This window comes from Gorilla gorilla, chromosome 4 (genome assembly GCF_029281585.2).
Source record: "Gorilla gorilla gorilla isolate KB3781 chromosome 4, NHGRI_mGorGor1-v2.1_pri, whole genome shotgun sequence".
Classification (NCBI taxonomy): Eukaryota; Metazoa; Chordata; class Mammalia; order Primates; family Hominidae; genus Gorilla; species Gorilla gorilla.
Window position 1 is genome coordinate 57,605,282 of NC_073228.2, and position 25,351 is coordinate 57,630,632.

At 40.6% G+C, this 25,351-nt stretch overlaps 1 pseudogene; it reads left to right on the forward strand.

Annotated features, from left to right (window-relative positions):
• Positions 1-1,200: 1,200 nt before the first annotated feature.
• Positions 1,201-7,539, forward strand: LOC101142498 (tRNA-uridine aminocarboxypropyltransferase 2-like; annotated as a pseudogene).
• Positions 7,540-25,351: the final 17,812 nt, after the last annotated feature.

Genomic DNA, 25,351 nt, shown 5'->3' on the forward strand with positions numbered 1-25,351 from the left:
GAGATGACAAAATGTGGAAAATCCTCTCTAACTAAGATTTGAAGGAAAGCAGCCAAGGTATAAGTAGAAACTCTTTTAGACAATGAGAGTTTTCATCAACAAGAGGAAGGAGCACCAGGGTCTGGCATTTCCCACTCATCTAAGATGAGCAAAGGGACGCAAAGGGACCAAGATGAAGCTCAGCAGAGTGGGATACAACCTTGGCTGGGTGTTCTGAATTCATGCCTAAGACCTTCAGTGGGATCTTGGAACAGAGAATAGAGCCTAAATTACCCATCAGGGCCTCAGCCTTCTCCACCACTGTGTCCAATGCCAGAGGAAGTCGATCAATGCATTCAGTATTCTGAGAAAAGTTTTACTAACACATATTTTGCCAAACGAGATGATGTATGACTATAAAGGAAATAGGCAGACATTCTTATCAAAGGATATAGGGAACGGAACGTACCCTTCTACCTTCTTGAAAACTATGTTACAATGAAATCCAGCCAATGAAGAGATGAATCAAAATGAAGAACCTAAAAGGAGAGCATACTTGCACTCCTGGAGTCTCTCTCCAGCCCTGAACTGTGGCCAGCACAGTGTGTCAGCCTGTACCAGCTGCCAGTATGGGTGACCTGGGCACGGGCAAGACCATCATCATCACACACTGTGTGCACCAGAACTCCTCTTGGCATCTCCAAGCCAGTTCACCATTGTGTGAACTGTGCACTGAAGGAGCTCCACTGGGACTCAGAGGCCTTGGCACAACTGCAGCTGTGGAACATTGCGATGAGGAAAGATTGGGAAAATGACAAGAGCCCGTTGTCTGGAATTTATAGGTGCATTGATTGTCTTCAGTATCACCAGCCCAGTCCCATTTGAAGCAGAGCCAAAGTGGAAAAATGATTTGGACTAAACGTTAACTCATGGCAGACCAGTTTCTGTGGTTCTGTTGGCCAAGAAATCTGACCATGGGAGGATGAATGCAGAAACAGCAGCCTCAAGATGGGCTAGATCTACATGGAACATAGTTTTGTAGGATAAATTGAAACATCAGCAAAAGAAAATGTAAACTTTGATGAAGCCTCCAGGTGCCTGGATGCCAAATAGACAAATACAGAATATAAGAAAATACAATAAGAGTCATTGGCCCCGTGCCTATTTGGCATCATTGCAAGAAACCTGGAGTAGTGATAGTGGACGTATTTAGGGAGTGAGGCATAAGCTCACCTAAACAGCCTAGAAAATGTTTACTATGAGAGTAAGAAGGAAGAACACAAGTGGATATACGAGGAGTCCTTGCAATCTGGCCCATCAGTAAGTTTTTCATGTGTGCATCATTAGTCAAGAAAGTAGATCTGAAATTTTGGGGGGTCTTTAGTATAATCTTGGTGGAGTTGTAAAGTGGATTAAAAGTCTGAATTATACATATATCAAAGTAGCAGGTCTGGCAGTCATATTGTTGAACAGTATGGCTGATACATTAATAATGTATGCGTACATTCGTGTATGTGTGTATAACCAAGGGGAAGGGGTGGTCATGGTCAGAGACATAAGACAAGAGGTCGGCAGGGGGAAGCTTGAGGGTGTGGTAGGGGAGGGCACTGGGGAGTGAGTGGGTCAAGGAGTTGACTAATAGGAAACAACTACCTCTAGGAGAAGGCAATAATCTCCATTACTTTTTATTTATTTATTTTTTTTTAGGGACAAGGTCTTGCTCTGTTGGCCAGGCTGGATTGCAGTGGTGTGATCATAGCTTACTGCATCACTGAACACCTGGGCTCAAAAGATTCTCTCACCTAAGCCTCCTGAGTAGCTAGGACTACAGACACACACCAACTCACCTGGCTAATTTTTAAAATTTTTGTAAAGATAGGGTATCACTACATTGCTCAGGCCGGTCTCAACTCCTGGGGTTAAGCAATCCTCCTGTCTTGGCCTCCCAAAAGGCTCAAATAGGCAAAATTGAGCTGTTAAATGAGAAGCAGTGGGGATAATTATCCCCTTTCATAATGAGGTTCTATATAACAAGTCTTAATCCTTGAAGGGCCTATTCTAACTTAAATTGTGCCATATTAACTATTTTAAAGAGGGATTTATAGGGTCCCATTTTATCAAGCCATTTTTTAAGTGCCAAAATTTTAACTTTAGTTTATTATTTGTTGTGTCAGAGAGTCTGTGTCCAATATGAGATACTTTAAAGCAATGGGTACAAAACTATGGGAAATTCAACCAAAGCAGTAAAGTGAGGGATAGTTATCCAAAATATTTTTTGACTTTAGTTACCTTTTTAAGATTAGAGGGGGTACAATATTTAAATTTAATGAGAACCCCAAGTATAATATGTATTTTTTTGAGAAGAAGTTTCGCTCTTGTTGCCTGGGCTGGAGTGCAATGATGCTATCTTGGCTCACGGCAACCTCTGCTTCCCGGGTTCAAGTGATTCTCCTGACTCAGCCTCCCGTGTAGCTGGGATTACAGGCACCTGCCACCATGCCTGGCTAATTTTTGTATTTTTAGTAGAGACAGGGTTTCACCATGTTGGCCAGGCTGGTTTTGAACTCCTGACCTCAGGTGATCCACTCACCTCGGCTTCCCAAAGTGCTTGGATTACAGGTGTAAGCCACTGCGGCCCACTCCAAGTATAATTGGAGCCCCAGTATTGATTGAGTCCATGAAGTATGTCAGCTGGTATATTTTAGCAAATGCTAAAGTTAACTTAGACCTTATGTTGTAGAGACAAAAAATCTAATCAGTGTCGTTTTATCTTTTTGTAATATAAATTCTTTGGTATATACATTCTGGATTTCTAATTGGGCCAAATTATGGACATTTGTTTTAATTTAGTTACTTATGTTATATCCATATCTGTATGTACACATACAATCTATTCCTTATGTCTATATTGAAATATTATATCGAAGGCCTGACCAGAGTGTCCGCCATGGAGTCGCAGAAAGAGGCGCGACCCCGTCGCGCGGCCGCCTGGGGCCTCAAGGTCTCAGACGCCAAACTACAAGGAGCGGCGGGAGGGCGGCGCAGTGCTGGCGACGGCTGCCCTGGGAGCAGAGGCGGACGACGCTAGTGCGGGCGGGCTGTGGGAGCTGCAGGTGGAGCCGGCCGAGCTGAGGCCTGAGTGCAGCCGCTGCAAGCCGGCCTCAGAAAGTGTGTTTTTGTCCATTTCTCCCAGCGCACCCGTTGCATATCTCTACCTACTTGTGCATAATTCAGCATCCAGCAGAGGAAGACAAAATGTTGCGGACAGTTCCTCTACCAGCAGCATGCCTCCCCCAGGACAAGCGCAAAGTGAAGACTGGTCGTCGCTTCAGTGAAGAAAGAGATCCTGAACTTTCAACTGTTTGCCGGTAGTTTGGTACATTAATATTATATCCAGGGGCTGAAGCTGCTAATCTGGAAGAATTTATATTAGATTCTCCTGTTTATCCTTCTACAATCATCGTCATTGATGGTACACGGAGCCAGGCTAAGGACATTTTCTGTAAGAATTCCTTGTTCTGACACCCCCAAACAGGTGCAGTTAAAAACGAGCATTTCTAGTCAGTATGTAATTCGGATGCAGCCAATTAATAGATGTCTTTCTACACTGGAGTGTGCACCTGTTGCTCTTTCCATCTTGGAGAAAAATAATTACATACAAGAGACTTTGCTTCACCCTCTTGAAGCTTTATGCTCTTTCCAGATTTAGCATGGTGCCCAAATTGGCCTCAGCAAGCAACACCTTCTGAAAAATGGATTATATCCTAAACCAATGCCAAAGAACAAACGCAAACTCAGGAAAATGGAACTATTAAAGAATAGTGTTAAAATTTAGTACAGTTGTTCTTTTGGTGTTAGCTTACCTGTCTCCATCTAACAATACCAAGTTAAGTTTTCATATAGTTTAGGTCTGTAGGTTTTTGACTTGCTAATGAGAATTGCATACTAATTTTGCCCAGAAGAAGGAAGTAAACCAAATATTCATAGAAACAAACAAACAAATGAAAATTCACTGGCTCACTGAAAAGCAAGATTTCATACTGTACTTGTTTTTAAACATGTGCCTCTAATAATACATGTTTTCAAACCCAAATTTAAAGTGTGATTTGTTGTTGAGCTGGGTTAGAAGTTCTTGCTTGTAAAATAGAAGGAAATCCTTGTGGTAGATTGAAACAGTATTGTTTCCATTAATGTTTATAAATAAGTAGGTGTAGACCAATAATATAAGATACCTACATCAATTTGCAGTCCTAACTTTATAGTTTGAAATAAGTAGCAAAAGAAAATTATGATAATTAAGTAATTCATTATTTTGTAAAACACTATAAAGGAATAAGAAAACTTTATTGTTAGGGGCTAAATTTGAATTTAGCTAATATGATTTAAGTTCTATTAATTGCCCTGATTTTTAAAGAGGTACATGTAATTTTGAAATAGCACACATTTTCACTTGTAATCACTCTGGGGATAAATTTTTATTTTTCAGTGTTCATTGAACAGGCTTATTGACTATGGTAAACTTATTTTATTGAAGTTTTCAACCGGAAAATAGTAAGTGGAATATGATACAACTGTTATTTTCAGAACATATTTCTTTAGGGCTATTTAAAATAACCTTTTTAAAGGGCAAAAACTTTCAATTTGAGAGAACAAATTCCTCTCCTTTGTGGGAAAATATTGGCTGAGATTTTGTATAGAATAAGAGACATGTATGTAACATATATTTATATTCAGCATAAGTCTACTGCAATCATGTACACATCTTGGCAAGAAGAGGGGATTTTGTTTAGTCTTTGTTTATGACTTCTAGAGTTTCCTGTATCTAGTGTTAAGTTGTAAGGAAAAACTAAACATGCAACTTAAAGGTAAACTTGATAACTATGGAACATAAGCATACACCAATTGTTATTTCTCACAGTTTTCATGCGCATTTGTTTATTATTTACTTGGATTAGGCTCATTAAAAACCGTAATGCTGGTCACAATTAGAATGCTAATATTTGGGGAAGCTATGCAGAAAATATTTTAAAATACTAAAAGTTAGAGTGGTATCTTCTGTGGTTGATTTATTTTTGGATTTAAAAACAAATTAGGGCTGGGCCCAGTAGCTCACACCTGTAATCCCAGCACTTTGGGAGGCTGAGATGTGAGAATTGCTTGAGCCCAGGAGTTTGAGACCAGCCTGGGCAACAAGGTGAGACTCCAGCTCCACACAAATTATTTTTTAATAATTAGCCAGACATGGTGGTGTGCACCTGTGGTCTCAGCTGCTTGGGAGGCTGAGGCAGGAGGATTGCTTGGGCCCAGGAGGTCGAGGCTGCAAGGAGCTGTGTTCATTCCACTGCACTCCAGCCTGGGTTACAGAGTGAGACCTATCTCCATAAATAAATAAACAAATTAGCTCATTTACAGTGTAAAACACCTAATATCAGATGATTATTTGGTGCTCTAGAAAAGAAATAGCATATAATACTGTATAATATAGTTTCTTAACAAGTGGGGCTAAAAATCATTTTATAGTAATTTTTCACATTGATATTAAACTTCATGAGTTTCCTTTAGTCATTATTATTTTTTAAAAAGAAAACTCCCCCGACCCCTAATATACCATTTTGTATCTCAAAATTTTACTTTGTTGATTTTTAAAGAGTAATTTCTACTTTTATCTTTTAAATAAAACATTTTTGTGTATTTTTCAAGACAAAAAGCTTAACATTTAGTGTTTTTGGAAATGTATTAACATTTTATTGAAGTATGTATAGTTTTCCAAATTATTTTACTGATCTCTTAACGCACTTTACTTGTTTTTAACTTATTTTTTCATGACCCCTTTACAAGGTGAGTCCATTTAATCATCTGTGGTATAAAATGCTTCTCTAGCCACCTGTTCTCATTAAACAGTTTTAAGTAAGTTTTAAAAGCCATTCTTTTAATTACTAAAAGTTCTCAAAGTGTGTAGTATTATGTGAATATTTTAACTGAAAATTTAATCAGGCTTTTAAAAATTACTTTTTTATTGTATTAGTTGGCTTCTAAATTCAGATTCTTTATATTTGCTTGATTTTCCTGGAAGTTCCAGGCTCTATGAATTTGTAGCTGATAGTAGAATTTGTGTACCCCAAATGCACTGTGATGTGGTGTAGATGGTTTTGTGAGTTATCTGAGCCATGTAACTCAGAGAATAGTATTTCCTTGTACATAAAGTGACCTCACTTTTAATCAGCCCATTTATGGTATGTTGAAATCACTGTGTGTAATGAGAGATACTGAGAGTTTCTCACACATATGAGTACAAAGGGTTGAGAACTATATTATACAAAGTAAGTCACAGTGCATGGCAACTCTCTACAGGTTGGATTACAAGACTTCTTATGTGGAGTAAGATAATTATATTTGGAAAAATTATTTTCGCTAACTTTAAGACTCCAGAGACACTTTTCTCAGCCATGACCAGTAATGTTTTTAAAAGATTTTGGAAGGAATAGCTCCTCACTGTACCACCAGTTCGTGATTTTAAGGGAGGAGACAACCCCTCATACTGTCTTATGCCCAATTTCTGCCTCCAAAGAAAGAAGTAAAATCTACCAGGCCCACATCCTGGGCCTGGCAGTTAAAGATTGACCCATGACCTAATCGGTTATGTTATCTATAGATTACAGACATTGTATAGAAAAGTACCATGAAAATCCCTGTCCTGTCCTGTTCCATTCTAATTACCGGTGCAGGCAGCCCCGAGTCACGTACCCCCTGTTTGCTCAATCGATCACGACCCTCTCATGTGGACCCCCTTAGAGTTGTGAGCCCTTAAAGGGACAGGAATTGCTCACTTGGGGAGCTCGGTTTTTGGAGACATGAGTCTTGCTGAAGCTCCCGGCTGAATAAAGCCCTTCCTTCTTTAACTCGGTGTCTGAGGGGTTTTGTCTGTGGCTTGTCCTGCTACAATTTATTTATTTATTTATTTTAAAGAGACAGGGTCTCCTTCTCTCAACCAGTTTGGAGTGCAGTGGTATAATCATGGCTCACTGCTGGCTTGAACTTCTGGGCTCTAGTGTTCCTCCTGCCTCAGTCTCCCAAGTAACTAGAACCTCAGCCCCACACTCAGCTAATTTAAAATTTTAATTCCATTTAATTTTTGTGGAGATGGGGGTCTGACTATGTTGTTTAGGCTGGTTCTGAACTGCTGGCCTTGAGAGATCCTTCTGCCTTGGCCTCTCAGTTAGTAAATTAGATAGAACACTTCTGTATAATTTATTCAGCTTATTCATCACATATTTCCAACTGTTGCTCCAAATAGGTTTAAAAATGTGAGCATGTTATTAGAAAATCCTTTCCATTGAATTTCAGGGATGCTTAATTTTAGGGAGCTAAATTGTTGACCCTTGTATGTAATTGTTATTGGTACAGAAGTAAATTTTATTGATGCTACAAGTAAAAAATTAGATCTGACTGAGTAAACTCAGAAGTTTTACATAACTATATTTTACTATGTAGATGTATTTAAAATAGGTACGGATGGGCATTTATGAATAAATAATAATGAATAACAGTTGGAGACCAAAAGGAAGTGGTACAATATTTTTCAAATGCTGAAAGATAAGGACTCTCAACCTGGAATTCTATGCACAGAGAATATATTCTTCAGAAATGAAAGGGAGATCAAGACATTCTCACATGAAGGAAAAATAAGAGAATTCATCACCAGAGGACCTACCCTAATAGAACAGCTAAAAGAAGTTAGCTAAAGAGAAAAAAAATGCAAAAAGAAGGAGTCATGGAACATCAGGAAGGAAAAAGAACACAGTAAGTACAAAAAACAGTAGGCTTTCCTTCTCTGCTTAAGTCTTCTAAATTACATTTGACAGTTGAAACAAAGATTACAACACTGTATGATGTGATTCTACATGTTTATAGAGGAAATACTTAATATATTATTATAAACAAGTGAAAATGATTAAAGAGCCATAACTGGAGGTAAGATTTCTATATCCTACTAGGACTGGTAAAATGATGACACCAGTACACTGTGAAAAATTATGTATATATAATGCAATATCTAGAGCAACCACTATAAAAACTATACAAACAGATACACTAAAAACATAATAGATACATCATAATGGAATTCTAAATAATATTCATACAACCCACAGGAAGACAGGAAAAAGTAAAGAAAAACAGACAGAAGAAATATAAATCAAAAAATAAAAGGGGATACTTAAGCCCAAACATATAAATAATTACAGGAAGTGTAAATGGTCTAAATACACCAATTAAAAAACAAATTGGTAGAGCATATTTAAAAACATGACCCAACTACATGCTGTCTAAAGAAACTCACTTCAAATGTATGGAAATTGAAAGTAAATGGATGGAAAAAGAATTATGCAAGCAAAGGAAAGCAGGAGTGGCTATGCTAATATCAGATGAAGTAATATCTGATATTACTTTAAGATTTTACTTTTAGTAAAATTGCCAGAGACAGACAGGGACATTATGTAATGATGAACATCAGTCCATCAAGAAGATATAGTGATTGTATGTGTATGTGTTTCAAACAACAGACCTGCAAAATATGTGACACAAAAAGTGTTAGAACTGAAATGAGAAATAGACTCTACAATTATAGCTGGACACTTTAACACCCTTCTATCAATACCTGCTAGAACAAGTAGACAAAAAATCTGCAACAGGAGCCTGGGCAACATAGCAAGACCCCATCTCTACAACAATAACAAAATTAGCTGGGGAAGATGGTGTGCACCTGCAGTCCTGGCTACTTGGAAGGCTGAAGCAGGAGGATCACTTGAGCCCAAGAGGATGAGGTTGCAGAGAGCTATGATTATGCCACTGCTCTCCAGCCTGTGTGACAGAGTGAGAACCTGTCTCTACAAAAAAAAATAAAGGAAAATATACAAGGATATAGAAGAACGTAATACCACCAGTCAACAGCAGTCAACACGATCTAACTGACATATACAGAAATCTCTACCTAACAGCAACAGAATATACATTCTTTTCAAATGCCATGGAACATATACCAAGATAGACCATAACCTGAGCCATAAAAGAAACCTAAATAAATTTTAAAGATTAAAGTTTTAAAGATTAAAATTAAACTCAAAGGGTGTTCTATGGCCTAAATGGAATCAAACTACAAATCAATAACAGAAAGATAACAGGAAACTCTCCAAACACTTAAAAACTAAAAACACACTTCTAAATAATCCATAGATCAAAGAGGAAGTCTCATGGGAAATTTTAAAAATGTATTTAAGTGAGTGAAAATGGAAATACAGTATATCAAAATTTGTGAGACATAGGTAGTGACAGTAAGGAGATTCAGTGATGAAAGTGAAATTTAAGCACTAAATGCACACATTAGTGTGGTAGGCTGAATTATAGCTCCCGTAACGATGTAAATATCCTAATCTCTAGTACCTGTGAATGTGTTGCCTTAACATAGTAAAAGGGACTTTCTGGATGTGACTAAATTAACACTTTTGTGATGAGATTATCTTGGATTATCCAGGTGGATCCAATATTATCACAAGGGTCCTTATAAGAAGGAGTCAGGAGAATCAGCCACAGAAAGAGAAAATATATAAGGATGGAAGCACAGGATAGAGCCAAGAGAAGGTGCTGTGCACTGCTGGCTTTGAAGATGGAGGAAGGGGCTACAAACCAAGGCACGCAGTCAGCCTCTAGAAGCTGGAAAAAGCAAGGAAATGGATTTTCCCCTACAGCTCCAGAGGGAATACAAGCCAGCCGACACCTTGATTTCAGCTCAGGGAAACTGATTTTGGATTTCTGACTTTCAGAACTGTATGATAAATTCATGTTGTTTTAAGTTGCTAAATTTGTGGTAATTTGTTACAGCAGCAATAGGAAGCTAATATAATTAGAAAGGAAGAGGCCGGGCATGGTGGCTCACGACTGTAATCCCAGCACTTTGGGAGGCCAAGGCGGGCAAATCACTTGAAGTCAGGAGTTTGAGACCAGCCTGACCAACGTGGTGAAACCCTGTCTCCAATAAAAATACAAAAAAATTAGCCAGGCATGGTTGCACATGCCTGTAGTCCCAGCTACTCGGGAGGCTGAGGCAGGAGAATGGCTTGAACCTGGGAGGCGGAGGTTGCAGTGAGTCAAGATTGCACCACTGCACTCCAGCCTGGGTAACAGAGTGAGGCTCTGTCAAAAAAAAAAAAAAAAAAGAGGAGTTGCTATGCTCCCCCTTTAAGATCATAGAAAAAGTAGAGCAGAATAAACCCAAAACAAGCAGAAAAGAAGGAAATAAACAGCAAAAATCAATAAAACTGGAAACAGAAAAATAGGAAAATCAATAGAACAAACAGCCAGTTATTTGAAAAAAGACCCACAAGACTGGCAAATCTCTTGGGAGATTTACAATGAAGGAAAATAGCATATAAACTACCAATATCAGGAACGAAATGGGGGAATATCAATACAGAATGTTAGTCCAAACTGCACCATTTTGTAAGTCCCCCGCCATTTCGCAGACCTTGGTGAAAGTAAAACATTCCACGGGGGTTGGAGCCATGAGAAACAGCCTGCCTCATATTCTGCTGGGAGCAAGTGCAAGGAACACCACATTCTGCCAGTACAAGAGCCAGAACCACCTCATCCTGGGAACACATTATCAACATTCTCCAGGGCAGCAAGCCATACTGCCCAGACCCCTTCCACCCATATCTATAAGTAACCCAACCTGTAAGCAGCAGTGGACACTGGCATTAAGCTGGTTCCCCACTTTTTTTAAATTATACTTTAAGTTTTAGGGTACATGTGCATAATGTGCAGGTTAGTTACATATGTATACATGTGCCATGGTGGTGCGCTGCACCCACTAACTCGTCACCTAGCATTAGGTATATCTCCCAATGCTATCCCTCCCCCCTCCCCCCACCTCACAACAGTCCCCAGAGTGTGATGTTCCCCTTCCTGTGTCCATGTGTTCTCATTGTTCAATTCCCACCTATGAGTGAGAACATGTGGTGTTTGGTTTTTTGTTCTTGTGATAGTTTACTGAGAATGATGATTTCCAGTTTCATCCATGTCCCTACAGAGGACATGAACTCATCATTTTTTATGGCTGCATAGTATTCCATGGTGTATATGTGCCACATTTTCTTAATCCAGTCTATCAATGTTGGACATTTGGGTTGGTTCCAAGTCTTTGCTATTGTGAATAATGCCGCAATAAACATACATGTGCATGTGTCTTTATAGCAGCATGATTTATAGTCCTTTGGGTATATACCCAGTAATGGGATGGCTGGGTCAAATGGTATTTCTAGTTCTAGATCCCTGAGGAATCACCACACTGACTTCCACAATGGTTGAACTAGTTTACAGTCCCACCAACAGTGTAAAAGTGTTCCTATTTCTCCACATCCTCTCTAGCACCTGTTGCTTCCTGGCTTTTTAATGATTGCCATTCTAACTGGTGTGAGATGATATCTCATTGTGGTTTTGATTTGCATTTCTCTGATGGCCAGTGATGATGAGCATTTTTTCATGTGTTTTTTGGCTGCATAAACGTCTTCTTTTGAGAAGTGTCTGTTCATGTCCTTCGCCCACTTTTTGGTGGGGTTGTTTGTTTTTTTCTTGTAAATTTGTTTGAGTTCATTGTAGATTCTGGATATTAGCCCTTTGTCAGATGAGTAGGTTGCGAAAATTTTCTCCCATTTTGTAGGTTGCCTGTTCACTCTGATGGTAGTTTCTTTTGCTGTGCAGAAGCTCTTTAGTTTAATTAGATCCCATTTGTCAATTTTGTCTTTTGTTGACATTGCTTTTGGTGTTTTAGACATGAAGTCCTTGCCCATGCCTATGTCCTGAATGGTAATACCTAGGTTTTCTTCTAGGATTTTTATGGTTTTAGGTCTAACATTTAAGTCTTTAATCCATCTTGAATTAATTTTTGTATAAGGTGTAAGGAAGGGATCCAGTTTCAGCTTTCTACATATGGCTAGGCAGTTTTCCCAGCACCATTGATTAAATAGGGAATCCTTTCCCCATTGCTTGTTTTTCTCAGGTTTGTCAAAGATCAGATAGTTGTAGATATGCGGCGTTATTTCTGAGGGCTCTGTTCTGTTCCATTGATCTATATCTCCGTTTTGGTACCAGTACCATGCTGTTTTGGTTACTGTAGCCTTGTAGTATAGTTTGAAGTCAGGTAGTGTGATGCCTCCAGCTTTGTTCTTTTGGCTTAGGATTGACTTGGCGATGTGGGCTCTTTTTTGGTTCCATATGAACTTTAAAGTAGTTTTTTCCAATTCTGTGAAGAAAGTCATTGGTAGCTTGATGGGGATGGCATTGAATCTATAAATTACCTTGGGCAGTATGGCCATTTTCACGATATTGATTCTTCCTACCCATGAGCATGGAATGTTCTTCCATTTGTTTGTATCCTCTTTTATTTCCTTGAGCAGCGGTTTGTAGTTCTCCTTGAAGAGGTCCTTCACATCCCTTGTAAGTTGGATTCCTAGGTATTTTATTCTCTTTGAAGCAATTGTGAATGGGAGTTCACTCATGATTTGGCTCTCTGTTTGTCTGTTGTTGGTGTATAAGAATGCTTGTGATTTTTGCACATTGATTTTGTATCCTGAGACTTTGCTGAAGTTGCTTATCAGCTTAAGGAGATTTTGGGCTGAGACAATGGGGTTTTCTAGATATACAATCATGTCATCTGCAAACAGGGACAATTTGACTTCTTCTTTTCCTAATTGAATACCCTTTATTTCCTTCTCCTGCCTAATTGCCCTGGCCAGAACTTCCAACACTATGTTGAATAGGAGTGGTGAGAGAGGGCATCCCTGTCTTGTGCCAGTTTTCAAAGGGAATGCTTCCAGTTTTTGCCCATTCAGTATGATATTGGCTGTGGGTTTGTCATAGATAGCTCTTATTATTTTAAAATATGTCCCATCAATACCTAATTTATTGAGAGTTTTTAGCATGAAGGGTTGTTGAATTTTGTCAATGGCCTTTTCTGCATCTATTGAGATAATCATGTGGTTTTTGTCTTTGGTTCTGTTTATATGCTGGATTACACTTATTGATTTGCGTATATTGAACCAGCCTTGCATCCCAGGGATGAAGCCCACTTGATCATGATGGATAAACTTTTTGATGTGCTGCTGGATTCAGTTTGCCAGTATTTTATTGAGGATTTTTGCATCAATGTTTATCAAGGATATTAGTCTAAAATTCTCTTTTTTTGTTGTGTCTCTGCCAGGCTTTGGTATCAGGATGATGCTGGCCTCATAAAATGAGTTAGGGAGGATTCCCTCTTTTTCTATTGATTGGAATAGTGTCAGAAGGAACGGTACCAGTTCCTCCTTGTACCTCTGGTAGAATTCGGCTGGTCCTGGACTCTTTTTGGTTGGTAAGCTATTGATTATTGCCACAATTTCAGATCCTGTTATTGGTCTATTCAGAGATTCAACTTCTTCCTGGTTTAGTCTTGGGAGAGTGTATGTGTCAAGGAATTTATCCATTTCTTCTAGATTTTCTAGTTTATTTGCATAGAGGTGTTTGTAGTATTCTCTGATGGTAGTTTGTATTTCTGTGGGATCGGTGGTGATATCCCCTTTATCATTTTTTATTGCATCTATTTGATTCTTCTCTCTTTTTTTCTTTATTAGTCTTGCTAGCGGTCTATCAATTTTGTTGATCCTTTCAAAAAACCAGCTCCTGGATTCATTAATTTTTTGAAGGGTTTTTTGTGTCTGTATTTCCTTCAGTTCTGCTCTGATCTTGGTTATTTCTTGCCTTTTGCTAGCTTTTGAATGTGTTTGCTCTTGCTTTTCTAGTTCTTTTAATTGTGATGTTAGGGTGTCAATTTTGGATCTTTCCTGCTTTCTCTTGTGGGCATTTACTGCTATAAATTTCCCTCTACACACTGCTTTGAATGCATCCCAGAGATTCTGGTATGTTGTGTCTTTGTTCTCGTTGGTTTCAAAGAACATCTTTATTTCTGCCTTTATTTCATTATGTACCCAGTAGTCATTCAGGAGCAGGTGGTTCAGTTTCCATGTAGTTGAGCGGTTTTGAGTGAGATTCTTAATCCTGAGTTCTAGTTTGATTGCACTGTGGTCTGAGAGATAGTTTGTTATAATTTCTGTGCTTTTACATTTGCTGAGGAGTGCTTTACTTCCAACTATGTGGTCAATTTTGGAATAGGTGTGGTGTGGTGCTGAAAAAAATGTATATTCTGTTGATTTGGGGTAGAGAGTTCTGTAGATGTCTATTAGGTCCGCGTGGTGCAGAGCTGAGTTCAATTCCTGGGTATCCTTGTTAACTTTCTGTCTCGTTGATCTGTCTGATGTTGAGAGTGGGGTGTTAAAGTCTCCCATTATTAATGTGTGGGAGTCTAAGTCTCTTTGTAGGTCACTCAGGACTTGCTTTATGAATCTGGGTGCTCCTGTATTGGGTGCATGTATATTTAGGATAGTTAGCTCTTCTTGTTCAATTGATCCCTTTACCATTATGTAATGGCCTTCTTTGTCTCTTTTGATCTTTGTTGGTTTAAAGTCTGTTTTATCAGAGACTAGGATTGCAACCCCTGCCTTTTTTTGATTTCCATTTGCTTCGTAGATCTTCCTCCATCCTTTTATTTTGAGCGTATGTGTGTCTCTGCACGTGAGATGGGTTTCCTGAATACAGCACACTGATGGGTCTTGACTGTTTATCCAATTTGCCAGTCTGTGTCTTTTAATTGGAGCATTTAGTCCATTTACATTTAAAGGTAATATTGTTATGTGTGAATTTGATCCTGTCATTATGATGTTAGCTGGTTATTTTGCTCGTTAGTTGATGCAGTTTCTTCCTAGTCTCGATGGTCTTTACATTTTGGCATGATTTTTCAGCGGCTGGTACCAGTTGTTCCTTTCCATGTTTAGCACTTCCTTCAGGAGCCCTTGTAGGGCCTGGTGGTGACAAAATCTCTCAGCATTTGCTTGTCTGTAAAGTATTTTATTTCTCCTTCACTTATGAAGCTTAGTTTGGCTGGATATGAAATTCTGGGTTGAAAATTCTTTTCTTTAAGAATGTTGAATATTGGCCCCCACTCTCTTCTGGCTTGTAGAGTTTCTGCCGAGAGATCCACTGTTAGTCTGATGGGCTTCCCTTTGAGGGTAACCCGACCTTTCTCTCTGGCTGCCCTTAACATTTTTTCCTTCATTTCTACTTTGGTGAATCTGACAATTATGTGTCTTGGAGTTGCTCTTCTCGAGGAGTATCTTTGTGGCATTCTCTGTATTTCCTGAATCTGAATGTTGGCCTGCCTTGCTAGACTGGGGAAGTTCTCCTGGATAGTATCCTGCATAGTGTTTCCCAACTTGGTTTCATTCTACCTGTCGCTTTCAGGTACACCAATCAGACATAGATTTGGTCTTTTCACATAGTCCCATATTTCTTGGAGGCTTTGCTCATTTCTTTTTATTCTTTTTTCTCTAAACTTCCCTTCTCACTTCATTTCATCTTCCATCACTGATACCCTTTCTTCCAGTTGATCGCATCAGCTCCTGAGGCTTCTGCATTCTTCACGTAGTTCTCGAGCCTTGGTTTTCAGCTCCATCAGCTCCTTTAAGCACTTCTCTGTATTGGTTAATCTAGTTATACATTCTTCTAAATTTTTTTCAAAGTTTTCTACTTCTTTCCCTTTGGTTTGAATGTCCTCCCATAGCTCAGAGTAATTTGATCGTCTGAAGCCTTCTTCTCTCAGCTTGTCAAAGTCATTCTCCATCCAGCTTTGTTCTGTTGCTGCTGAAAAACTGCGTTCCTTTGGAGGAGGAGAGGTGCTCTGCTTTTTAGAGTTTCCAGTTTTTCTGCTCTGTTTTTTCCCCATCTTTGTGGTTTTATCTACTTTTGGTCTTTGATGATGGTGATGTACAGATGGGTTTTTGGTGTGGATGTCCTTTCTGTTTGTTAGTTTTCCTTCTAACAGACAGGACCCTCAGCTGCAGGTCTGTTGGAGTACCCAGCCGTGTGAGGTATCAGTCTGCCCCTGCTGGGGGGGGTGCCTCCCACTTAGGCTGCTCGGGGGTCAGTGGTCAGGGACCCACTTGAGGAGGCAGTCTGCCCGTTCTCAGATCTCCGGCTGCATGCTGGGAGAACCACTGCTCTCTTCAAAGCTGTCAGACAGGGACATTTAAGTCTGCAGAGGTTACTGCTGTCTTTTAGTTTGTGCCCTGCCACCAGAGGTGGAGCCTACAGAGGCAGGCAGGCCTCCTTGAGCTGTGGTGGGCTCCACCCAGTTCGAGCTTCCCAGCTGCTTTGTTTACCTAAGCAAGCCTGGGCAATGGCAGGCGCCCCTCCCACAGCCTCGCTGCCGCCTTGCAGTTTGATCTCAGACTGCTGTGCTAGCAATCAGTGAGACTCCGTGGGCGTAGGACCCTCCGAGCCAGGTGCGGGATATAATCTCCTTGTGCGCTGTTTTTTAAGCCCGTTGGAAAAGCGCAGTATTCGGGTGGGAGTGACCCGATTTTCCAGATGCCGTCTGTCACCCCTTTCTTTGACTAGTAAAGGGAACTCCCTGACCCCTTGCACTTCCCGAGTGAGGCAATGCCTCGCCCTGCTTTGGCTTGCACACAGTGCACACACCCACTGACCTGTGCCCACTGTCTATCACTCCCTAGTGAGATGAACCTGGTACCTCAGATGGAAATGCAGAAATCACGTCGCTCACGCTGGGAGCTGTAGACCAGAGCTGTTCCTATTCAGCCATCTTGGCTCCTCCTCTGGTTCCCCACTTCTGTAGGTCTTATGCTGGACATAAAGCCTGAATTTGCTGTAGAGCCGCCGCTTTCCTTGTGTCTTTCTTTAACCCTTGCCTTCCCTTCAAAACCTAACACAGACCATGTAGACATCCAAAGGATAATGAGGGAATACTACAAACAACTCTGCATTCATAAATAAGAAAACATGAAACGAACTGCTTCCTCAAATTGAATTCGTCATTTACAAGCTCCCAAGAAAGAAGTATCTGTGTCCAGGTGATTTCACTAGAGAAGTCTGCCAAACACTTAAAAAAAGTTAACATCAATTATACATATTATTTTCCAAAAGACAGAAGAGAGAACACTTCCCAATTCATTTTGTGAATTCATTTGTGGTATTACCTGATATCAAAACCAGACAAAGACAGTACAAGAAAAGAAAACCACAGACCAATAACCCTTATAAATATGAATGTAACAACTCTTTTTTTGGTTGTTTTTTTGAGGCAGGGTCTCACTCTGTCACCCAGGATAGAATGCAGTGACACGATCATGGCTCACTATAGCCTCAACCTCCCAGACTCAAGCCATCCTCCCACCTCAGCCTCCTGAGTAGCATGGGTCACCATCCCTGGCTTTTTTTTTTTTTTTTTTGTAGAGACAAGATCTCACTATGTTGCCCAGGCTGGTCTCAAACTCCTGGGCTCAAGTGAGCTTCACACCATAGCCTCCCAAAGTGCTGAGATTACAGACATGAGACACCATGCCTGACCAAAAACTCTTAATAAATTTCTAGCAAATAGTATCAGCAATATATAAAATGACTTATATACCAGGATTTATTCCAGGAGTGCAAGGCTGGCTCTATTATTTGAAAATTGATCAATGTAATCCACCATATATCATCGGGCTAAAGAAGAAAAATCTACATGACTTTGTATTTGGTGATTACTGTTCAGATGCAACACCAAAAGCATAATTCATGAAAAAAAATAGGCCATTGGGCTTCATTAAAATTAAAAATTTCTGCCCTGAGAAAGACACTATTAAGATAATGGAAAGACAAACCACAGATTGGGAGAAAGTACTTGGTAAACACACATCTAATGAAGACTTGTATCCCAAATATACAAAGAGCTCCAAAAACTCAATAACAAGAAAACAATCCAACTGAAATGGGCAAAAGATGTGAATAGACACCTCATCAAAGTGATTTACGAATAGCAATTAAGCGTAGGAATAAATGGCCAACATTATGGGTTGGTAATTTTATTTATTTATTTATTTATTTATTTATTTATTTATTTATTTATTTATTTATTTTTGAAATGGAGTCCCACTGTTGTCAGCCCAGACTGGAGTGCAATGGCATGGTCTTAGCTCAGTGCAACCTCTGCCTCCTGGGTTCCAGCAATTCTCCTGCCTCAGCCTCCCGAGTAGCTGAGATTACAGGCGCCTACCACCATGCCCGGTAAATTTTTGTATTTTTTAGTAAAGATGGGGTTTCATCCTGTTGGCCAGGCTGGTCTCGAACTTCTGACCTCAGGTGATCCACCTGCCTCAGCCTCCCAAAGTGTTGGGATTACAGGCGTGAGCCAACACACCCGGCTGGTAATTTTAAATCAAAACAATGAGTTACCACTATACAACTATATAGCTAAAATCCAAAAAATATATAAACAAAACCTCACAAAAAACCTGACAATACCTAACACTGGTGAGGATGTGGAGCAACAGAAACTCTCACTCATTGCTGGTTGGCAGCTTCTTACAAAAATAAACACAGGCTTACATATGATTCAGCAATCACACTCCTAGGTACTTACATAAAAGAGTTGAAAACATATATCCACATGCAAACCTGCACGTGGATGTTTATAGCTGCCTTATTCATAAGTGCCAAAAACTGGAAGCAATCAAGATGTCCCTCAATAGGTGAATGAAAAAACAAACTGTGGTATATCCAATGGAATATTATTTCTAAGATGACCTGATCGTGGCTGCCATCTCTCAGCCTGGACCCTGCCATGATCCTGCCAGGACTCTGCCACTTGGGGGGTTTTCAGACCCAACCCTGCTGGGGCTAGAGGAAGCCCTGAGTGCCACTTGGATGCAGCGCCTCTGGGTGGCGGCAGGTATCAGGGGGGCGGGAAATATGGTAGCCGCTGGGAGGGCGCAGAGGCCATTTATAGGGTGTGTAGGGCCCGAGAAGGCAGGTCTATGGACGCAGGCTCGGCAGCCTGTTTAGGCCATGGAGCCACACAGATCCGGGTCCTGGGGTGACCACTCTGTCCCAGTTGGGCGAGACCTACCTAGTCCTGACGACACTGGACAAAGGCCTTAACCACAGGAAGGTGAGTGGAGTCCCCCAGGCATGATGGGTGGAACGGTTAGCACCCATTGGTGAAGGTTGGTCTTGGTTCTACCTACCAGATGTTGATGTTGGAAGAATGGTAGAATAACATGGTAGAATAACATGCCACATTTGGCCCATTGAAAGGCCCACCACACTTTGGGAAGATTTACTGGCCATTTATAGAAGGCCTGTGTATTTAATACGAAAAAGCTGTTCTCAACTTTCCTCCCAACCCTTTAAAAGAAAACATTTGCTAAATCTAGCCCTTCTAGATGTAAAGAGATTCCCATGGTATGACAGAGTTAGAAAATCACATATCTTGTATATTCCCATTTGTTTAAAAAGAAATCATAGAAAATAAATGTCTTCTGTAGATGACTTTTTGAAATGGAGTTGTCAGACCACCTCTGGAAGTGACACCAAGAGTGACAAGTCCACATTTATTCAGGGGGTTAGAGGACATGGAGCGGAAGACCTGAGAAGGAAGAGAAGAAGGTTCTATGTCTGACTGGTTATATTTAGAAGACATTTTCGTATTCTCACCATTGTTATGTGTGTGTGTGTTTTATTCACCACTACTGTATACATAGCTGACAATGCTAAGAACTTTTTTGAAATGTTAATATCTAGTCTTTCTAGATGTTCTGAAGTGCTAGACATTTGTTAAAATTAGAGGTAGTAAAATAACACATTTTGGTACTTTGGTGTTAAAATTCATATGAAATGTTGTTTTGGAGAGGAATGGCCAAACCACATCTTGCGTAATACACATTGTGTTTGTGTACTACTTTGGTGGGGAGGGAGAAGGAGGAAGTGTATGAACTCTATGCCAGGGTGCTTATAGTGAGGCAAGATTAATCATTGTCTCTTATGTCTGTGCATTTTGTTTTATTTATCTATGTATATAAACGACAAATGACTCCTAATTTACAACATGTAGTCTTTCTGGAGAGTAAAAGAAGTTGTCAGGGTATGAAAAACATAGAGTTAGTAAACTAATATATTTAGTTTACATTTACATTTTGTAATTTACATTTGCATTTTGTTTTAAAATTCCTAGGAAAGATTGTCTTCTGAAAAGTTGACTATTATTGCTCACTGGGTTGATGGAGATGGGAAGGGTTTTAAATCCAAATGTTCCTGTTTGGAAGGTTCTATCAAATTATAAAGGGAACTGCCATTTATAAAACCCTACAAGCCACTCTCCTTTATAAAACCTCTACAGACACCCCCTACTGGGGCTATCAAGCTAGTAGCAGCTTGGCAACTCTCTGGGACAGAGCTCCAAGTGGGAGGGGTAGATTGCTGTCTTTGCTGTCTTGCAGCCCTGGCCCTTGCTGTCTCCAGGATCTGGAGACTCTCTGGAGGTCAGGGGCTGGTCTAGACCCCCAGCACAGAGCACCCACCTGATGGAAAAGTGGCCGTATTGTTCTCCATGCAGGTCCTGGTCCTCACTTCTCCTCAATGGGCAGGGCTACCTGACCTGGGACTCTAGCACAACCACCTTGCCCCTGCCTGGCCACTTCAATCAGAGGCATCTCAACATTATTTTGAGGAGGAAATCCCAGAGTCAACCTGCAATCCCTCTGCCTCTGCAGTTGCAGTGTTAGTGACCTAGCAGCCCTCAAGCTGGAGAAAGAAAAAAGCACCTAGTCACTATGCTGGCACTGCCAGCACACTGCAGCCACCATATGGATAGAAGTCCAGCCCTTATTCCCTGGGAACTCCCATTCCCCACTCTTTGCCAGGCAGTTTCCCCAGCTCATTACTGCAGAACAGCCACTGTAACCACAGCTGAGCATACCCACTGATAGTGGCCCAGAATTACCCTGGGGAGAGACTTCCAGAGGCATCCAACACAGCCCCTCTGCCACTGCCACAGCAGTGGTTCTATCCTTGCTGCCCTCAATCTGGGGAAGAAACAGAGTCTGAGGGCTGCAATCAAGCTACAGCATGCCACAGTCACTATATGAAGAAGAGGCCAGGCTCTCCTCCTGGTGAACCCTCAGCCCCCTGCTTCCCAACAAGCAGGACCCTGAGCTCATGCCAGTAGTGCAGCCACCTCACCCTACTGGCTGAACATTCCCAGTAACAGCAGCTCTATGTTACTCAGAGGTAGAACCCCCATGGGAGACTGAAAGCCTCTCTGCCACTGCCTCTGCAGTGGTACTATTCCTGCTGCCCTCAGACTAGCAAAGGAGCAAAGACCCTAAGTACATTCTCCACACCTCCCACAAGCAGCAGTTGACCCAAGAAGAGGAAGCCAGAACATCTCCCATGCTTCCCCACCCACCCACCCACCCGCTCATCACCAGGCAGGGATGTGGATCCAGCTGGGGCCCAAAGCACAGACCCCCGCCCCCCATTCTGGGCCGATTGCACTGAGTGATTGCTGATCTGCATCTCTCTAGGGTGGAGCCTCCAGGAGACAAGCAAAAGACCCTTGGCCATGACCACTACAAATAAGGTCCCTTCATCAGTTGCCTCCAAGTTAAGGAGGCAACATAAACCCTGAGATCACCCCAGAGCTGTGGTGGGCAGCCCAGGAGTGCCAAGACAATCTACAGCCAGAACTCAAGTGGGAGAGGAGCTCACACTTTCAGAGCATTGAGAGAGAGCACAGCTGCAACTGTGAGGAAACATGAAAACCACATAACCGAGCAAGAGTCTATTAACTGGCCAGTACGCTAAGCACCACCAACTGGACCACACCCCAAAGCTTCAGCACCAAAATACCTTGCTAACATACAATCCAGTCAAACCAAAGATAAGTCAGCTATACATAAAGACCCTGCACAAAGCCTTGACCTGTGAAAACATCTGGAAAAGAAGTCTTCTGAGTGTATTCAATCTACATCATAGTTAAAGGAACATCCACATGCAAAGATGAGAAAGAACAAACACAAGAACTCTGACAACTCAAATGGCTGGAGTATCTTATGTCCTCCAAGCAGCCACACTTAGTTCTCCAGCAAGGGTTTGTAACTAGGCTGAAATGGCAGAAGTATACTTTAGAACATGATAGGAACAAAAATCACTGAGATTGAGGAGACCAGCAAAACCCAATCTAATGAAACCAAGAATCACAATAAAACAGGAGCTGACAGATGAAATAGCCAGTATAATAAAGAACCTAACTGATCTGATAGAGCTGAAAAAACACACTAAAATAATTTCACAATGCAGTGGCAAGTATTAACAGCAGAATAGACCAAGCTGAAGAAACAGTCTTGGAACTTGAAGACTGATTCTCTGAAATAAAGCAGTCAGACAAAAATAAAGAAAAAAGAATAAAAAGAAATGAATAAACCTCCCAGAAATACGAGATTATGTAAAGAGGCCAAATCTATGGGTCACTGGAATCCCTGAAAGGGGTGGGGAGAAAGCAAACAACTTGGAAAACATTTTTGAGAATATTGTCCAAGAAAGCTTCCCTAACCTTGCTAGGGAGGCCAACAGTCAAATTCAGGAAATACAGAGAACCTCTGCAAGATTCTACACAAGAAGATTATCCCCAAGACCCATAATCATCAGGTTCCCCAAGAGAGAAATGAAAGAAAATGTTTAAGGCAGCTAGAGGGAAAGCACAGGTCACCTCCAAAGGGAACTCCACCAGGCTAACAATGGACCTCTCAGAAGAAATCCTACAAGCCAGAAGAGATTGAGGGCCTGTATTTAACATTCTTAAAGAAAAAAATCTTCAACCAAGAGTTTAATATCCAGCCAAACTAAGCTTCCTCTGCAAAGAAGTAAGATCGTTTTCATATAAGCAAATGTTGAGAGAGTTCATTACCACTAGACCTGCCTTAAAAGAGATCCTGAAAGGAGCACTAAATATGGAAAGGAGAGGCCATTACCAGCAAACAGAAAAACACATGTAAGTACTTAGACTAGTGACTCCATAAAGCAACCACACAAACAAGCCAGCATAATAACCAGCTAACAACACAATGACAGGATCAAATCTACACATATCAACTTGCTAACATACTAGCCTTGAATGTAAATGGGCCAAATGCCTCATTTAAGAGGCACAGGACGTCAAGCTGGATAAAAAAGCAAGAGCCAATGGTATTCTGTCTCCAGGACAACCATTTCTCAAGCACCCATTGGCTCAAAAAAAAAAAAAAAAAAAAGGGATGGAGGAAAATCTACCAAGCAAATGGAAATCAGAAAAAAGCAGCAGTTGCAGCCCTAATATCAAACAAAACAGACTTCAAGCGAAAAAAGGTAAAAAAAATAAAAAAGAAGGGCATTACATAATGGTAAAGGGTTCAATTTAACTAGAAGACCTACCCATCCTAAATATATATGCAACCAACATAGGAGCATCCAGATTCATAAAGCAAGTTCTTAGAGACCTACAAAGAGACTTAGACTCCCACACAATAATAGTGGGAGACTTCAACATTCCACTGACAGTATTAGAAGATCATCAAGGCAGAAAATAAACAAAAATATTCAGGACCTGAACTCCATATTGGACCAAATGGATCTGATAGACCTCCACAGAACTCTCCACCCCAAAACAACAGAATATACACTTTTCTCATTGCTACATGGCATGTACTCTATAACTGACCACCACACAATCAGACATAAAACAATCTATGACAAACCCACAGCCAATATCATACTGAATGGGCAAAAGCTGGAAGCATTCTCCTTGAAAACTTTCACAAGACAAGAAAGCCCTCTCTCACCACTCTTCCTCAAGATGGTATTGGAAGTCCTGGCCAGAGCAATCAGGCAAAGAAAGAAAGGGCATCCCAATAGCAAGACAGGAAGTCAAACTATCCCTGTTTGCAGATGACATAATTCTATGCTTAGAAAACCCCATAGTCTTGGCCTAAAAGCTCTCTTAGCTGATAAACAACTTCAGCAAAGTTTCAGGATACAAAACCAATGCACAAAAATCACTAGCATTTCAATACACCAACAACAGCCAAGATGAGAGGCACATCAGGAATGAAATCTCATTCACAATTGCCACCAAAAAATAAAATACCTAGGAATAAACCTAACCAGGGAGGTGAAAGAGCTCTACAACAAGAATTACAAAACACTGCTTGAAGAAATCAGAGATGACACAAACAAATGGAAAAACATTCCATGCTCATGAATTGAAAGAATCAGTATGATTAAAATGGCCATACTGCCCAAAGCAATTTACAGATTCCATGCTATTCCTATCCAACTACCAATGACATTTTTCACAGAACTAGAAAAAAAAACTTAAAAATTCATATCAAACTAAAAAAGAGCCCAAATGGCCAAAGCAGTCCTAAACAAAAAGAACAAAGCTGGAGGCATCACATTACCCAACTTCAAACTCTATTGTAGGGCTACAGTAACCAAAACAGCATGGAACTGGTACAAAAACAGACACACAGACCAATGGAACAGAGTAGATTCCAGAAATAATGCCATACACCTACAACCATCAGATATTTGACAAAGCTGATAAAAATAAGCAATGGGGAAAGGACTCCCTATTCAATAAATGGTCCTGGGATAACTGGCTAGCCATATATAAAAGATTGAAACTGGACCCTTTCCTTACACTATATACAAAAATCAACTCAAGAAGGATTAAAGACTTAAATGTAAAACCAAAACTATATAAACCCTGGAATACAACCTAGGCAACACCATTCTGGACATGGGAACTGGCAAAGATTTCCTGACGAAGATGCCAAAGGCATTCACAACAAAAGCAAAAATTGACATAGGGGATCCAATTAAACCAAAGAGTTTCTGCACAGTGAGAGAAACTATCAACAGAGTGAACAGACAGCATAGAGAATGGGAGAAAATATTTGCAATCTATCCATCTAACAAAGGTCTAATATCTAGCATCTATAAGGAACTTAAACAAATTTACAAGAAAAAAACAACCCCATTAAAAAGTGGGCAGAGGACATGAACAGAAACTTTTGAAAAGAAGACACATTTGGCCAACAAGCAGATGAAAAAAATTCAATATTATTTGTCATTGGAGAAATGCAAATCAAAACCACAATGAGGGCCAGGTGCAGTGGCTCACACTGTAATTCCAGCTCTTTGGGAGGCTGAGGTGGATGGATCACTTGAGGTCAGGAGTTCGAGACCAGCCTGGCCAACATAGTGAAACCCCGTCTCTACCAAAAATACAAAAAATTAGCTGGGCGTGCTGGTGCACGCCTGTAGTCCCAGCTACTCTGGAGGCTGAGACAGGAGAATTGCTTGAACCCAGGAGGCAGAGGTTACAGTGAGCCAAGATTATGCCATTACATTCCAG